Source organism: Equus caballus, chromosome 29, assembly GCF_041296265.1.
Source record: "Equus caballus isolate H_3958 breed thoroughbred chromosome 29, TB-T2T, whole genome shotgun sequence".
In the NCBI taxonomy this organism is placed as follows: domain Eukaryota; kingdom Metazoa; phylum Chordata; class Mammalia; order Perissodactyla; family Equidae; genus Equus; species Equus caballus.
Window position 1 is genome coordinate 40437057 of NC_091712.1, and position 16494 is coordinate 40453550.

Below are 16494 nucleotides of genomic sequence, written 5' to 3' on the forward strand. Positions count from 1 at the left end.
ATGGAACTTTTACCCTTCTATTACCCTCAGTAGCAGGTTTAACTAAAAGACATAATGGCCTCCTTAAAGAATTGCAATGTTAGCTACAATCATGCAATGGTCCCCCTAAACGGGTCTCTCTCCTGCTTTAGGCCTTGGTCCTATTACATTCTAGAATACTGGGCTTTAAAAGACCCCATACCAACTTTCATAAGCCACCACATCTCTGCTCATTAATTTTCAAAGGGAGGTAAAAGGATTCTGTGTTCATAAAGAATCTACGTTTGTATTTACCTCCTCACTCACTTCCCCCATCTTGTTTGATTTCCTAACCATCTGTCCTCCCATGAGTGCTGAGGGCAGGGCACATCCTATGACACAGTGACAATAGAATGCCCTCAGGGACTCCGACGGCCCTGCTGTGAGACCCACAGGAAAATCCTGTCTCTTCTCCCTGCTCCAAAACTTTTACCAGAGTTTGCAGGATGTAAAGGCTAGTTAATAAATCCTAATGCCCTCTCTGCTCCCTTGCAGAAAATAGTAATAATTGCCCCAGGGTTAACTTTAGGACCAGTGTGGACCACTAAGAGAGGGGATGACAACCTCCACTTAGTGAACACCAGCCGTAGCCAAAAATGACAGGTAAAGAAGTTCTTGTGCTTTTGGTGGAGGCCCTAAACCACACACGATAATCAGGAAGCCACACTCCTATCGATATGGATATAAAAGGCCCCTAAATCCACAACTGTCCCCCCTCCCCTGAAAAGGATACAGCTCCCTGGGAGAGCAGCTACAAAAGGGACAAGAAACAAATGTATCAAATGCAACTGTGAGCCCTTATGCTGGTTGGTTGTGTCTGTACTTGCTCTGGGTTCTTGGCTATTTTACAACACTCATGTTCAAATACTTCGACCTGAGGATAGTTACAAGCTCCTGGACAATCAAATGCGCCCCTAGAACAATTGGATATTTTCAAATTGGAAATGTATTGAGTCTCTCCTAAATTTCTCAGACCTGCTTGCCACTGTGTATGGCTCATCCAGGGCCTAGGTGAGCACAAAGTTCACATGCCAGATGGACAGCCTGAGTGCAGAGCCACTCACAAGGGCATTAATAGAGTTGAACACATTTTACCCAAGGTGGGTCCACCTGAACTCTTTTGACAAATACCCAGGTTGCCCAAGGCAGCCGTCATGACTTACCTTGGGAAAACTGGGTTGTTTACCAACTGTCCTGATGTCCCAGTTGCCCTGGCTTTCCAATGTGCTTCCAGTAAGGGAGGTGTATGGTCAGGCTCAGAAATCATTGCACAAGCAGGCCAGGCCTTTGCCAACCTTCAAGATCTCACTGATATTTGCAAGTCCAGCTCTTGAGCCCAACCATGCCAGCAGGTCCCCCCGATTGCCCAGGCCAATTTTAATCTTAGAGAGCCTAAACTTAGGAACCCCACACCACCTGAGAAGGTAGCCACTTGGGAAGGCTATCTCAGGCCCAGAAAGACAATGTCGCCCCAGCCCAAGGACTCACCAAAGGATATAACGGCCTCTCAGACCCTTCCATTTCCCAGGGACACCACAGAGGGTCCCTCATGAGGCTACAACCATGCACCTCTGAGTGACCAATTTTACACAGAGTACTGTGTAACCCTGGACCCTACTGACACAACTGATTTTGTGATGTTGCTGCTTGTTGGTCCTGCAACCTTGCTTGTTCAAGGACACCTGTGCCACTGTGAGTCCTGCCCCTCACAATTGGGACCCCAACAAATCTCATGTCCACCTTCTTTGGGTTCAAGTGCAGTGATTGCATAATACTCTCAAAGGTTCCCACCAACGTTACCACCCTTTGAGCCTACATGGCTCCCTAGAGATGTACCCTCCCTCTGTACACTCCAACAAATTTTGGGAGACTTTTCTTGGCCCTAAAACATACCACTAGGAGGCCCCCACAAATACCTCTCTCTCTAGCACTAGATAATACCCATCCCAACACAAGGGCTCCACTGGAACTTTCCCTGTCTCTTACACCAGAGAATATCTTTCCCTACAAGAGTCCTCTACTAACACTCAAATCCCATCTTACATGATAAATTATCCACTGCTGCAAGTGCCCTCCACCGATATCCTTTCTCTTTAATACTAGAGAATACTCATTCCCACATGAGCCCTTCACTGTAACCTACACTGACATTTATACTCTAGAACACCCATGCCAGGACCAGACCTTGACTAACATCCACTGTCTGTCACTTACACTAGAGATTCATCATCCCAACATGAGGCCTCCAGTAATAAGCACTCTCTCCAGTACAGTACATAGTATCCATCATAACACTAGGCTTCCAGTGATATCCACCCTCTCCATTACACTAGAGGATACCCATGCCATCACATGGACACCACTGACCCCCTCTCTCTCTTCTACCATAAAGAACACCCATATCTGCTCTTACATGCCACACTGTACTGCTTGAACCCTGATCTTATCCCTCCCACTGTTGCTCTTCCATACTTCCACATCAGCACCACGAACGTACATGTCCATCTTGTTCAGATCACATCTGAGCTTTTAAACAGATTGTCATGTGGATGTGCCCTGATCAGTCTTCTTACCAAACCACCATGCATTCACTTGCCCAGAGATGGGGCTATTGTGTGAACTGTGGAACTGATACCGCCACTTCTCCCCCTTCACAGCCCATCTATTTGGTGATCTCCTTTCAGAAAGACCAGCTATCAATCACTTGCCTCCTCATCACTGTAGGATGTCCTGTTCTCATTAAGGACACACCTATCCTGCCTACATTCTTCTGCCAACATCACTTGTGAGCCCTATCTATCCCAGGTATACTCTTTGATGTGGCAGCATTGCCACATGGCAGGCAAACTTTTAGAGGCCAAATGCCAAACGTCTCAGGGTTTAATCTCTCAAATTACACAGACACTACAATCCCTTGGCCTCTTAACTCAGTTAACATCTCTCACAGAATCTATACATACAGGAATTATCTTGTTGTCCGAACACATTTCATTTTTTTCTCCCCAAAGCCCCAGTACATAGTCCTATATCAAAGTCGTAGGTCATTCTAGCTCTTCTATGTGGGATGCCACCACAGCATGGCTTGAGCAGTGTGTAGCTCCACGCCCAGGATCTGAAGTAGTGAACCCCGGGCTGTTGAAGTGGAGCACGTGAACTTTACTCAGGCATGGGTCCAGCCCCTGAACACATCTTCACAATAGGACAACTGGAAGGATGGGAGCAGGACTTGCTGAAAGATAAGGAACCAGAAAGCCAAAAGGGAAGGTGGGGTGACACTCAAGGCCGTTGTGACAAATGTCACAAGATACCAAGCACTAGATCTTATCTTATCAGAGAATCACTTAATAAAGGCTTTGACAGTGGTCAGAGTGTGTCTAATGCATTGTTATGTCTGGAGAGGAATGATATCTACAATTGATTACCCTTAGTTTCATACTAAGTAGATTAACTTTACTCCACCAATCAAACATGGAAATCAATTTTTATTGAAAATCTAAAAATTGGTTAAAAGTTTTAAAAATAATATCTCTGAAATAGTTTGTGCTGAAATTATAAATTTAACACCACTGATGAAACAAACTGTAAGAAACCTTAGGAAAGCAATGATTGTACAACATATTACTATGCCAACACAAACTTGTTTCAGAAGATTTTATGTGTTCATTATTTCTAGTTCAGTTTTAACTGTATAGGTATATGGCTACCTATTTTATTGTTTTCCTGGGATTTCAATAATCTTACCAGATCTGAAAGTAAAATTATACCTTCAAAGATAAGCCCAAATATTGTGCAGAGCGACTTCAGGGAAATGGCAGACTAGGAAGCACCAGGAATCCGTCTCCACCTAGACAACAATTGTGTGGGAAGAAGCTGTCTGAAGGAATGATTTTGGAACTTTGGGGTGACTTTGAAAGCTTGCCACATCCAGGGGAAAGCTTGGCTGGTAAATCACAGTTGTTATGATTATGGAAACCTGAGGTTCTGGTGTGGCTTGCTGGAGGTAGTGTGGGCAATACAGAACTTGTCTTCCACGTATCCGTGTTCCATGATTTGATTATGGGCTGCTGCTTCTGATTGCTGAGGTGCAAACTGAGACTGCTGCCCTTGGCTCATACCCCACTGGCTAAAGTGGCTTCCAGGGGATTTAAAAGAGCCACCCTTGCTCTGTTGGGAATTCAAAAACACTGTTATCGATGGCATGTGCTTGAGGGAGGGGCTCATGTCAGTGTAGGGCCCTTGGAGTCCTCTTAGTCAGGCAAAAAGGATCATGAGGCAGCAATATCATGGGGGGTAATTTAGCTCAACTCAACAAAGCCATATACCAAACACTCACATGTGACATCGTACGTAATGTTGAAAGACTGAAAGCATTCCTAAAAGATTCCTTTAAGATTGGAAACAAGACAGAGTTCCCATTTTCACCACTGGTATTCAACACTGCTCTGGAAATTCTAGCCAGAGCCTTTAGACAAGAAAAAGAAATGCAAAGCATCCAAATTGGAAAGGAAGAGGTAATACTGTCCATCATCACAGATGACATGACCTTCATGTAGCAAATCCCAGAGAATCCACAAGAAAACTACTAGAGCTAATAAACCATTCAGCAGAGTCGCAGGGTACAAGATGAACACACACAGATTGGTTGTGTCTCTAGACGCCAACACTGAACAATCCAAAAGGAAATTTTTTTAACAGATGCAGAGTTTTTGTTAGTGATGACAAAAAGGATTTGGGTATAGATAGTGGTGACGGTTCTATAGCATTGTTAATATATTTAATGCCACTGGATTGTACACTTATGAATGGTCAAAATGATAAATATTATGCTATACAGATTTTATCACAATTTAAAAACTAATAACCTATAGGAAGATAATCATATATATTATAGTAACATTTACGAATGATATAGAGCAGACTTCCACAAACAATGGCCCGCGGACACAGCTCACTATCTGTTTTTCCATGGCGTGTGAGCTAAAAATGGTTTATACTTTTGATCTTTTTTTTTTTTGCTGAGGAAGACTCACCCTGAGCTAACATCCAAGCCAATCTTCCTCTATTTTTCAGTATGTGGAATGGCAGCCAAGCATGGCCGCTAAGAGAACGGTGTAAGTCTGTGACCGGGAACCGAACTCCGGCAGCCAAAGTGGAGCACGCTGAACTTAACCGCCAGGCCACCAGGACTGGACCTAAACACCTTATTAATGGTGGAAAAATTCAAAAGGTGAATAATATTTCATGACATATGGAAATCATGTGAATTGCAACCTTCAGTATTCAGAAAGAAAACTTTTTAGAACAAAAAGATTAGCCCAAATTGCTGAAATTAGATGACTGATTTATTCCTGGTAGGACCCCGGGATGGTTGCCTCTCTGAGAATGATTCCAGTCTAAACCACTGATTATCAAACTGACTTCTGTTTTTATGGTGAAATCTTAGTTTCTACACACTTTTTAAAATTCCATGCCTTTTGCCTTTCCCTTAGGTTTTAGCATTTTCACAACCTGTTATCTCCTTTATTGACACACCTTTTAGAGTTTTCACGTATCAGTGTTACATAGCATAGAATATTTAGTTAGCTTTCTTCCACACTGTCGAACTCTGCTTGACCTTGGGTGATGCGACTGACTGCTGGGGTGCTTAACTTTCCTTTGCTGCGGCTACAGATGGGATCGATAGTCCATCCTGCACTTGGCACACTTTCAGAACTGCTTGGCTTGCTCTTAATTTCCTGCTTACAAAACCAGAGAGGTACATAGTTCTCTTTTAGAACCTGACGTTAATATAGAAGCAAAATTACTCATATACATTTACTTTCCTTAAATTATTAAAATCAGTGAGAAATTAAACGTACTTTATTTTTGCCCGTCCTTCCTTAACATTTCAACTGCCGTTTCCTAAACTTAACTTGATTTTCTGTTTTTAAGGATAATTACAAACTCATGGCTTTTCATAGACTCTACTTTTTAAAATGACTGTGCTAATATTATTTTTATTTTCAAATTGCCAAAACTGTTCTAGCAGGATTCCCTCAGCTGACACCTTTGTCTTTTTCAGAGTTGTTGTGGCAGCCATTGTAAGCAGCCTTGATTTCTGGCAACAACACAATGTTCAGTTCTGTCCTGAATTTTCCGGATGCAAGATAAAAATAGCTACTCAACAAGAAGTCAGCTTTCATTTAGAAGGAAATAGAGTTTGGGACCAAACTCTGATCATTAGTGTTGCACAAGAAATGGTGCTGAGCAAATGTGCTACTGCATACTCTTTGCCTCCTTTAGGAGAAACAGAGCTGGAAACATTATTTTAAAGTCATGAGTTCACATAATTCTCCCACTTTAATATATTAATATTTCTCACAGTGTGAGGTATCATCACCCACTAATATTTTCTACTATGTCTACAGTTACTTTATTAAGGAAGTTGTTTAAAGGAAACTAAAACGAAATGAAGGAATCAGCAGGCAAATAGAGGTTCAGGTTTGAAGAACGTTGAGAATAAGTACTGAGGGGAAATTGCAGAGAGGGAGGCTGAGTCAAGGAGGCAGTCTGCATCAAAGACCACAAAATACCAACAGATCTTTCATAATCACACAGCCCCTGGTGTGACCTGGGGAACAAAGAGGATGCGCCAGTAGCTGAGCTGGTTTTGCAAGCTCAGAGGTCTCAGAAGAATTTCTAAACTCAGCAAGACAGAGATGAAAGCAATTCTAGGCAATGGGGCCAAGATCAGAAGTCAAAGTGCAAGAACAGGGAGCCATCTGAACAGAGGAGGTCAAGCAGGTTGAGAAGGTGGCATTCTAGGACTCTAGATATTTTGAAGCTGACATGTGCCAGGAAGTTCACTGTGATAAAGGGGAGTGGAATATGCCATCCCAAAATATGCCATGTTGGCTTATTGCTTATTATGAATTAAAGTTACTTAAAAAACAGCCAGTGCAGGGGGCTAGCCGGTGGCTGAGCAGTTAAGTTCATGCACTCCACTTCAGTGGCCTGAGTTTGCTGGTTGGGAACCTGGGCATGGACCTACACACCACTTATCAAGTCATGCTGGGGCAGGTGTCCCACATATAAAGTAGAGGCAGGTGGGCATGGATGTTAGTTCAGGGCCACTTTTCCTCAGCAAAAAAAAAAAAGAAGAAGAAGAAGAAGGAGGAGGATTGGCAGTGGATGTTAGCTCAGGACTAATCTTCCTCAAAAAAAAAAAAAAACACAAACAACAAAACAGCTGGTACAAGAGGAACACTCTCACCCTCTTTTTTTCCCTAGAAAGCAGGAAATACATCTCCCATGTGCAATTACCCTCCCTGTAGCAGGAGAGTTAAGGCATCCTTATCTCCAGAGATAGGGAATTCAGGGCTGAGAAGGCTGCATAAACAAACCCTGTTACTTCCTTACTAATCTGCTACCCCAAGCCCAAACCCCTTTCTCTCGTCAATTCTTCACAAATGTATTGTTTCCTTGTCTAAAAAGTATAAAAACTGTCTGCTTTGGTCACTTCTTTGAGTCTCATATTATTATGGGCTCCTGTATGTACGAAATTAAAGTTATCTTTCTCCTGTTAACATGTTTTATGTCAACTTAATTATTAGATGAGCCAAAGAACCTAGAAGAGAAGGGAAAAGTTACCCATTGCTATAGTGGCCAATTGTTCAATAAAATCTGTTAGTCTATGGAATTTAAAAATAAATTTTAATCTGTTTCTTCAAAACCAGTACATTTTCATTTAGAAATTTTAAAGATTGGCTATTGTAGATAAAAGAACAAAGTCACAAGAAAATAATAAATATCATAGTAATTGTCAACGTTTTGGAATTTCATACTTCATTTATGCATTGTTAATATAGTTAAATCTTACTTCAGTCACTGTCTCTGTACCTGATATTTTTAAATAATGTAACAATTTAAGAATTTTACATTTATTTATAAAATATGCATAAGCATCATTTGTATACATTATTTTTACTGTTTGTATATTACTCCATTATTATATTATAATGTTATCAATGCATTATAATTGATGTATATGAATTATAGTGATTTTTAAGTCAGTGGTTACTGAAGTATTGCTTTTTTTTTTTGAGGAAGATTAGACCTGAGCTAACTACTGCCAATCCTCCTCTTTTTGCTGAGGAAGACTAGCCCTGAGCTAACATCCGTGACCATCTTCCCCTACTTTATATGTGGGATGCCTACCACAGCATGGCTTGCTAAGTGATGCCGTGTCGGCACCGGGGATCCGAACCGGTGAAACACAGGCCACCGAGAAGCAGAATGTGCGAACTTAACCCCTGTGCCACAGGGCCGGCCCCTGAAGTAGTCTCTATTATTAATAATGCTGCAATAAATATGTTTGAATATATCTTTTTTAAAAAATTAGATAGCTTATTTAAGATAGAATCCTAGAAGTTGGATTTTTTTGTGTCAAAGTTACAATATATTTTGAAGCTCTTACCTGATATTTCCAAATCAATTTCTCAAAAGCCTGTGCCCCCGAATTGCATTCTGATCAACAGAGCATGCAAATTCCTATCCCATTACTGTGTGACAGTATTGGGATAGCTCATTTAAAAGTTTCTAAATAGACTGATGAAAATGTATTTCCTTTTAATGTAGATTTTTTTTTCACAGAAACAATTTTTATTGTGGTGTAATTAACATATAACATTAGTTTCATGTGTATGGCATAATGATTTGATATTTGTATATATTGTGAAATGATTACCACGATAAGTCTAGTTAACACGCATTTAATGTGTATTTCATATGTTTAAGTGAGGTTGAATATATTTACTGGTAATTTATAGTGCTTTTTTATTGGGAGGCCGGGGAGTGAGATGTTTTAATGCACCAAATCAGGAATGAGAGGAAAAAGATGTGAAACATTAAAACAGATTCCAGAAATTAATCTACCAGTCTTACTTAGCTTCTTTTAATTAAATCCATTCTAATTACCAGGAATAATATATGACAGAAAAGAAATTTGACAACCCCAATGCATTTGTATTATTCTAACACAGTCTCAGCATGATTAATCCTTGATTATTTTGCCCTTAAACTATTTAATGAAGCTCCTACATTTCTAAGTTTGAATTAATAAATAAAAAGAGCAGATGAAATCCAGGCATTATTTGCCTCATGCTGTGATGCAGTAGAAAGTACACAACCCATCTCAAAAGTAGTTTTGAAAAAAATCCCAACAATCTAATCAAGCATTTACAAATACCCACTTATAGCAAACTCAAGCAATGGAGGGACAACTTCAATAAAACCAGAAAGGAACCAATAAACCAAATCCAGTATGTAGAACAGTAGAAGAGTCTCCAAGAGGCTGATCTGGTTCATGCAGTAAACCAAAGGCATATATATATATGTTTTAAATGGAGGGACTATTGGAGAAAGCTGTGGCTTTCCTAGTTGTACACTAAAATCACCTGGGATGTGAAAAACTGCTGCCTGGCGTCTCCCTCCTCCATCCCGCCACAGGGATTCTGGTTGAATTCACCTGGGGAAGGCTGAGCTACGGGCGTGCTAAAAACTCCCCAGAGGATTCTTTGCAGATGATGACAATGCTCTGAAGTTGTATAGTGGTAACAACTCTATAAATATACTTAAACTGCTGAATTGTATTATTTAAAGGGGGTGATTTTATGGTATGTGACCCATATCTCATTAAAGCTGTTAAAAAAATATATCAATTGTATTATTTTCTTCGCTTTGCAGGTTTCTGTTAATGAAGAAGAAAATCAATGGTTGTTTGGCCAAAAGAGTGAAAGATGAGTCAAATGAGACTCTTTTCTCTAAAGCTGAATGATGGACACTTCTTGTCTATACTAGGATTTAGCTCCTCTGCTCCTGGTAAGGTAGTCATATGGTTTTGGAGATGCGGGTGGTAAGCAGACGTGAATCCCAAACAGAACTAATCACTGTGTTAATTTGGGAAGTTCAGATGGGCCTCACTTTCTTCATTGGCAAAATGCTTCTCTCCAGGTTAGATTATTTTGTGCATTAAGTCAGTGCTCTCCAAATTTTTATAGGCATGAAAACACCTGAGAAAATTGTTAAAAATGCAGATTTAGGAAGGGTCTATTTACAAAGGTTCTGATTGAGTAGATCTGGGATCGGGCTCAAAAATCTACATTTCTAATGAGCTACCGTGTGATCCTGACGCAGCTTGTACAAAGATCTTACTTGGAGTGCGCTGTATCAGGGAGATGGAAGTCATCTTTCAGCAATTCAATGGTGGTTACATCCATTTCTGTTAGTTCCACCTGCTGTCCAGATGTAGCCATTTCATAGTGTATTAGAGTAAATGAAATCCAGTTGTCATGATTACCGCATGTCAGAGACTTTGCAGCAAGCTTGCATGTGACAAACTTTCTCTGTAATTTCTGACATCAAGTTGTCCCTGTCCACCACTACTCATAAAATATCCAGAGAGATCTCGATGGCCAAAGGACCTGGAGAAAGAGAGACAAGATCAATGTTAGAGAGAGTTTCGGTGGTCTGGGGTGGAAACCATCTCCTAGAGGCCAGTTTGTTAATACTGTGCCATGGCGAGAGCCAAGTGGCACTCGGAAATTTTCTGTTTGGAAGACTGAATACCATGCATGTTTCTGGTTCGAACACTGCAACCTTGCAAGAGCACATCTTCAGTGGTTCTTGGTGAAGAAGTTTATAATTGTTTAAGGAAAGTTGTAGGGTTGATCCCAACACGAGAGCCACAGGGTGTGTAAGTTGAGGATTGCAGCAAGACACTAGCATGAAGTGTTGGTTTTATTTTGACTTGACTCTTTAATCTGTAGACAGTCAATCTCCGTGAGACTAGTTAACTCATCAGGACTTGCAAATGAAAAAATATACCCAAGAGGCACTTAAATTACTGGGTGAGGTAGAGGAGGGTAATAGAGAGGGAAGGATTATGGATAACTTCAAAAGTCCAGCCGGGTGGGCCAGCAGAACATTAGGAAGCTAAGAAAAGTTACAACGTTGTGAAGCAGAAAGTGTCACCTAAGAACCAACTTAGTAACCAAAAAAAGAATTAATTATGAGATATTTTTGAATAAAAAAAGAGTTTATTTTCTTTTACATTTTTATCCTTCCTTAAAAGTAGTTTGAAATATTTCTCCAAGATTACATAGGTAAACCACTAATTTACTCTGTCTGAAGTTATATCCTGATTGCATTGATAGATAATTTTTGGCATTGGATTTCTGGGTGGAAACCAGGTTAATAATCTCTTATAGAGCTAATTTATTTAGGAATGTAAATCTATAGGTTGTGTAAATCTGTAGATCATGTGGATACTATAAATCCAGAGATAGACAGATAAACCTACTGATGTGCTGGGGCCAGCTCATGGGCTCAGATGATTTGATTGTGAACGTTTCCTAATATTGGTAGCTTCAAATTAGCCATGGTGGGAGTATTTATACCATAGAAATTGGCAAATACTAGAGATCAGGATTCTCTTCTTCAGAGAGCCAGTTGTTAAACATTTATAGTATTGGTTATGTCAACTTTTAGCTTTGTCACCTCTTGCGCTTAGCCCTTAGAAAAGCCATAGGTTCTGCTGACCATAAAGACAAGTTGTACATTTTTATCTCAAAAAATACAAATGTTCTAAATTTTCTAAGTTCTGTGATGACTGACTTCAGATATTTTTGAAAAAGTATCACACACTATAAATCTGCTTCATGAAGTGTCTGACCATGAGTGATAAAGTACCTACATTCTAAAAGAAACTCATTGCACTAAGAGAATATTTTGGAAACAAATATATGAAAATATTCCTGTCATTGTGAGATTTTATTGCTAGAATGCTCAAAGTGTGGGGCCTATAAAAATTCCCTGAACACTTTGAAAGGTTGCAGCACAGTTTTTAAATCTGTTTGGAAATCTTCCAAAGAAAAAGTTTTGGTAATTTTTAATCTGGTTGCAACTAATTATCAAGAACATTTGAAGACTCTTAGGCTAAAATTTTTTGCCATGAAAACCATGCTTCAAATTAAACTGAATTTAGAATGAAAACTTCAAATTTCTATTTCACAAAGTGTTAAATCAAGATTGACCAAAAAAATAGTAAAGGATAGTCAAACTATTGCTTTGAAAAGAACTTTCTACTGATCACAGTATATTAGAGAGAGCAAAGAATTTAGACCATGAGTACAGTGCTTATTTTCCAATTTTTCATTTCTTTTTTGGCTCAGCTTAAATTTTTTTTCTGTTTTGAGTGTATTTTATAATGTATATAACAAATGAGTAAAGAAGTGCACTTATATAATTAATACATAAATAAACAGACATATTTGGGTGCAAGTTCAAAAAATTTTGCTAATAGAGGTTCAATCAAAAAAGACGGATCCACTGTTTAGAGATCAAGTTTCCCCTGTGTGAATCAGAGAGGAAAACAATGATGTCCCGTGTCATAAAGGTTCTTCAGAGCACATACAAAAAGGTCAACATAACAGCTCTTGAAACTGGGTTTTGCTACATTGATTCAGCTTATATCTACAGGAATGAGGGCAAGATTGAACAGACTATTCCTCAAAAGAGCGCAGATGGCACTGTAAAGAGAAAGGATGTATTTTACACCTCAAAAGTGTTGTGTGTTTACAGTCTTGTGCTGCATAAGGACATTTTGGTCAACCATGGATCACATAGATATGACAGTGGTCCCATAAAATTAGCACCACACAGCCTAGGTGTGTAGAAGGACATACCATGTAGGTTTGCGTAAGTACCCTCCATGAGGATGGCACAACAATGAAATTCCCTAACAACACGTTTCTCAGAACATCTCCATTGTTAAGCGATGCATGATGACACAGACACAGTATGAGTGGGGTGAGGTGCACATGAGCAGGTGTTCATGACTTGTCTGTTGCCAGAATATTGCTCCATTAATTCACCATTTATCCTTCCCTGTTAAACCCATGGACAAGATGGAAGGAACGTGAGATGACTATGAGTTTCTCTGTTTCATTATTAAACAGCTCTTTTTCAGACCTTCCCCACCACCGTTCGGCAGAGCCCATTCTAAACCTTCCCTGCAAGAATGGGAATGTAATTGTGGAAGTCAGAGACCAGAAGTTAAGCCCACGTGGTCGAGTCAGTGCTCAGAGTGGCACTTAGGTGACGCCGAGCCACTTCCTCCAGCTTTACCTCGAGCGTCCCACAGCTCAGGGAGAAAGAAGATTCCCTGCAGGTTTATCTACAGGAATGGACAGTCCAGCATCAGGCTCAGTCTTCCCAGGAACTCTCCGTGCAGGACACTACATAGGCTTGCCTCTTCTCATTGTAAACTCTTCCTCAGAGTGGGATCTCCATTCCCGTAAACAACTCCCTTTCTCATCACCATCTGAAATGTTTCATAGCCTCTGCTAAGGCCATGCTCCAACTACCTTTGAGAACCATCTACACTGTCCTCCAAAGAAGGGAAGAGGGAATTCTAACTCGGGCCAAGGACAGATAATTGACCCAGGGCTAAAGCCCTTGTTTGTGCATTGAGCGCCTCAGGAGGGTCTCTTTCTCTCACCTCTATTGTTTTTAGAATGCTTACTTAGAGTTGCTCTTTGGTTCTCTTCTTGGTTGAAAGTCTATGGTCACAAAAGATCCCTGAGGCTTTCCCTGCTTGGAAGAAAATGCAGAGACGTTACAAGTCCCTGCAGAAATCAGAGTGGCGTCAAGGAGGAAAGATGGGATAGAGTCCCTAGGCTGATTGCTAGTCTAGGAAAAATGGACTTACGCAGGGCTTACCCAAGCTCATAAATAGGGATTAGAGACGAAAACCTCTGCTGGGGATGCACAGGCCTCGTCTGTGATGTTTTCTCTGCATGCTTCTCTGTCTTAGGTGCCCTGCACTGGTAGGTCAAGTTAAAGTAGACTAAGAAGCTGCATTCACAGTGGTGGGGAGCCTAACGGTGAGAAATAATCAACATGATCAACAACATTCTTACCCCATTATAAAAACCTCAACTTTCTACAATTCCAGTATGAGTCTCATCAATACTGATTAACACAGAGATTTTCCCAATTTAATGTATGAGAGACTTGATGGCTTTTCTGCTAATACTCAGCAGTTTACTGTTGATCGCCCCCCATCTCAGCTAATACCATTTTAGGGTGTGCAATGCTGTTCGTCACCCTCTGGGTTGTGTTCATGTGATTCTGTTGTCACATGAAGAAGAAATCAACACCAACCCCCATCTTTCAACCCCATTAGCTTTGCTGTACCTTCTGTCTCCCGAATTGGTCCAGCCAGCCCTGGAAGCATCATTTCTCCTTCTCCTTTGGCTCTGAGTCTACCTCCATTTTGGAAAGATAGCTCTGCTGGACGTGGGGTTCCTGGTTCACAGCATTTTTTTAAAACACTTTGAATACACTGTTTCACTGCTTCCTGGAGTCCACCATTTCCGGTAAGAAGTCAGCTATCAATCACTTTGCGGTTTCCCTTATAAGTGATGCATCCTTTTTCTCCTGTTGTTTCAAGATTTCTCCTTGCCTTTGGCTTTCACCGTTTTTACTGTGATACGCTCAAAGAATCCAGGATCAGCTTGCTGCATTACAAGAAACTTTAAAGGAATTTCTTCAGGTTGAAGTGAAATGATGCCAATGGAAAGCCAGATGCATAGTGAGGCATGAGAGCATTGAAATGGCAAGCACGTTGGAATGTAGAAAAGATGCTTTTCTTGTGGCTTGAATTCTTTAAAAGACAACTGATTATCTAAAGGAAAAGTAATAACATAGTATTGTCTATAACAACTGGAGGAAGAAAATACAGGAAAAAATGTAACAGAGGACAGGATAGGAGTGAATGAAAGCATCCTGCTGTGAGGCTCTCACATTAGGTGCCCCGCAGTCCAATGTCTCTCTAAGTGGAATGTAGTACATTAAGGTATATACTGTAAGCCCTAGAGCAACCACTCAGAAATCTGCTAGGTTGGTAGGTCTGGACTATCATAAAATAGATCCAGGGGCCAGCCCCATAGCCGAGTGGTTGAAGTTCCATGTGGTCCACTTCCGTGGCCTAGGTTCACAGGTTCCGACCCCGGGTGTGGACCTGCTCCACTCATCAGCCATGCTTTGGAGGCATCCCACACACAAAGTAGAGGAAGACTGGCACAGATGTTACCTCAGGGCTAATCTTCCTCAAGCAAAAAAAGAGAGGCTTGGCAATGGATGTTAGCTCAGGGCTAATCTCCCTCACGCAAAAAATATATAAAATAAAATACATCCAGTCCAGCAACGTGGTTAAGAATACAAGGCCCTCAGTGTCTGGCCTCCATCTTTTTTTCCTGCCTCCTCAATAATTTCCTGCTTCCTTTTTCCCTGCCGGTCCTCCCTAATGTCTATCCACAACACACCACTCTTCTCGAGCTAATGATGCTGTTACAAATCTCCTGAGTTTGGTTACGCTGTTTTCTTCCTTGCTGTGTATGCCTTTAAATTTCGACTTCTCCTTGGATTTTTCCATTCAAATGAAAAGAGAAAATGCCCAATGGGCACAAGTATCCATTGAGATGAGCAGCCCTAGTCCCAAATTCATCAGAAACACCAGCGAGCCATCTGACAGAAGGAGGCCCCTTGAAGAGGTCCCGTTTGTAACTTCCCTCAGCAGAGCCTCTTTCCGCAGTCCCCCAGGTGGGAAAGAAGAACGTACACAGAAGCCACCTCATCTAGAGAACAGCAGGGTTGCAGAGAGAGGATGGCTTGTGAGGCAGAAGATGCACAGATAAAGCAAAAAAAAAAAAAAAAAAAAACCTTCAAGTCAAATAAACAGGACAAGGCGCCCTCTCCTGTCAGATCCGCAAGGAGCTTGCCCATTAGGTAGTTCTCTGGCGCCACCTGGTGGCAGGTTTAGCTAACAGCTCTGATGCGGGCGGGAGAATAAATCCTTCCACGCAAAGGAAGGCTATAATTATTCAGGGTTCCATATTTGAGTCTTTGCCTACTCGCTAAAATTTATTTGTAATACCGAAATGAACACTCTCGGTGTCTTCCTGATCATTCTTGGACATGCACAGAGAAACAAAAAATTTGAGCCACCTGAGCTAGTTCCCAGCTGAAGCAGAATAAGGCAATTCCTCAGTCTGTAAACGTGTCCTCTGCACGATCTGTTTGGTACCAAGTGTTTATCACTTTTGTGAGTTTTGTTGGTGACTTTGCTATTTAAACTTGTCCTAGTAAAAAAAAATATTTAAAAATTTGTAGATTTTTTTCTATTAAATATAAAGTGATCTAAAAATGGTAGCTGTTATTGGAACATATAGCCCCCTGGCGCTGTTGAGTCTCTCAAGGCTTACGTGCGTGAACTGACGCTCATCAGCACCCAAGTTAAAGCATACAGGTCAGAGGAAAATGCTCTCTCCAGCATGCAGTGCCTTTAGAAGGTTTGAATTCAACTTATAGTAATGAGGAGACTGTAAAATGTGTAATGCAGACTAGGTATCAAGATGTTATGATCAATTAAAAGGA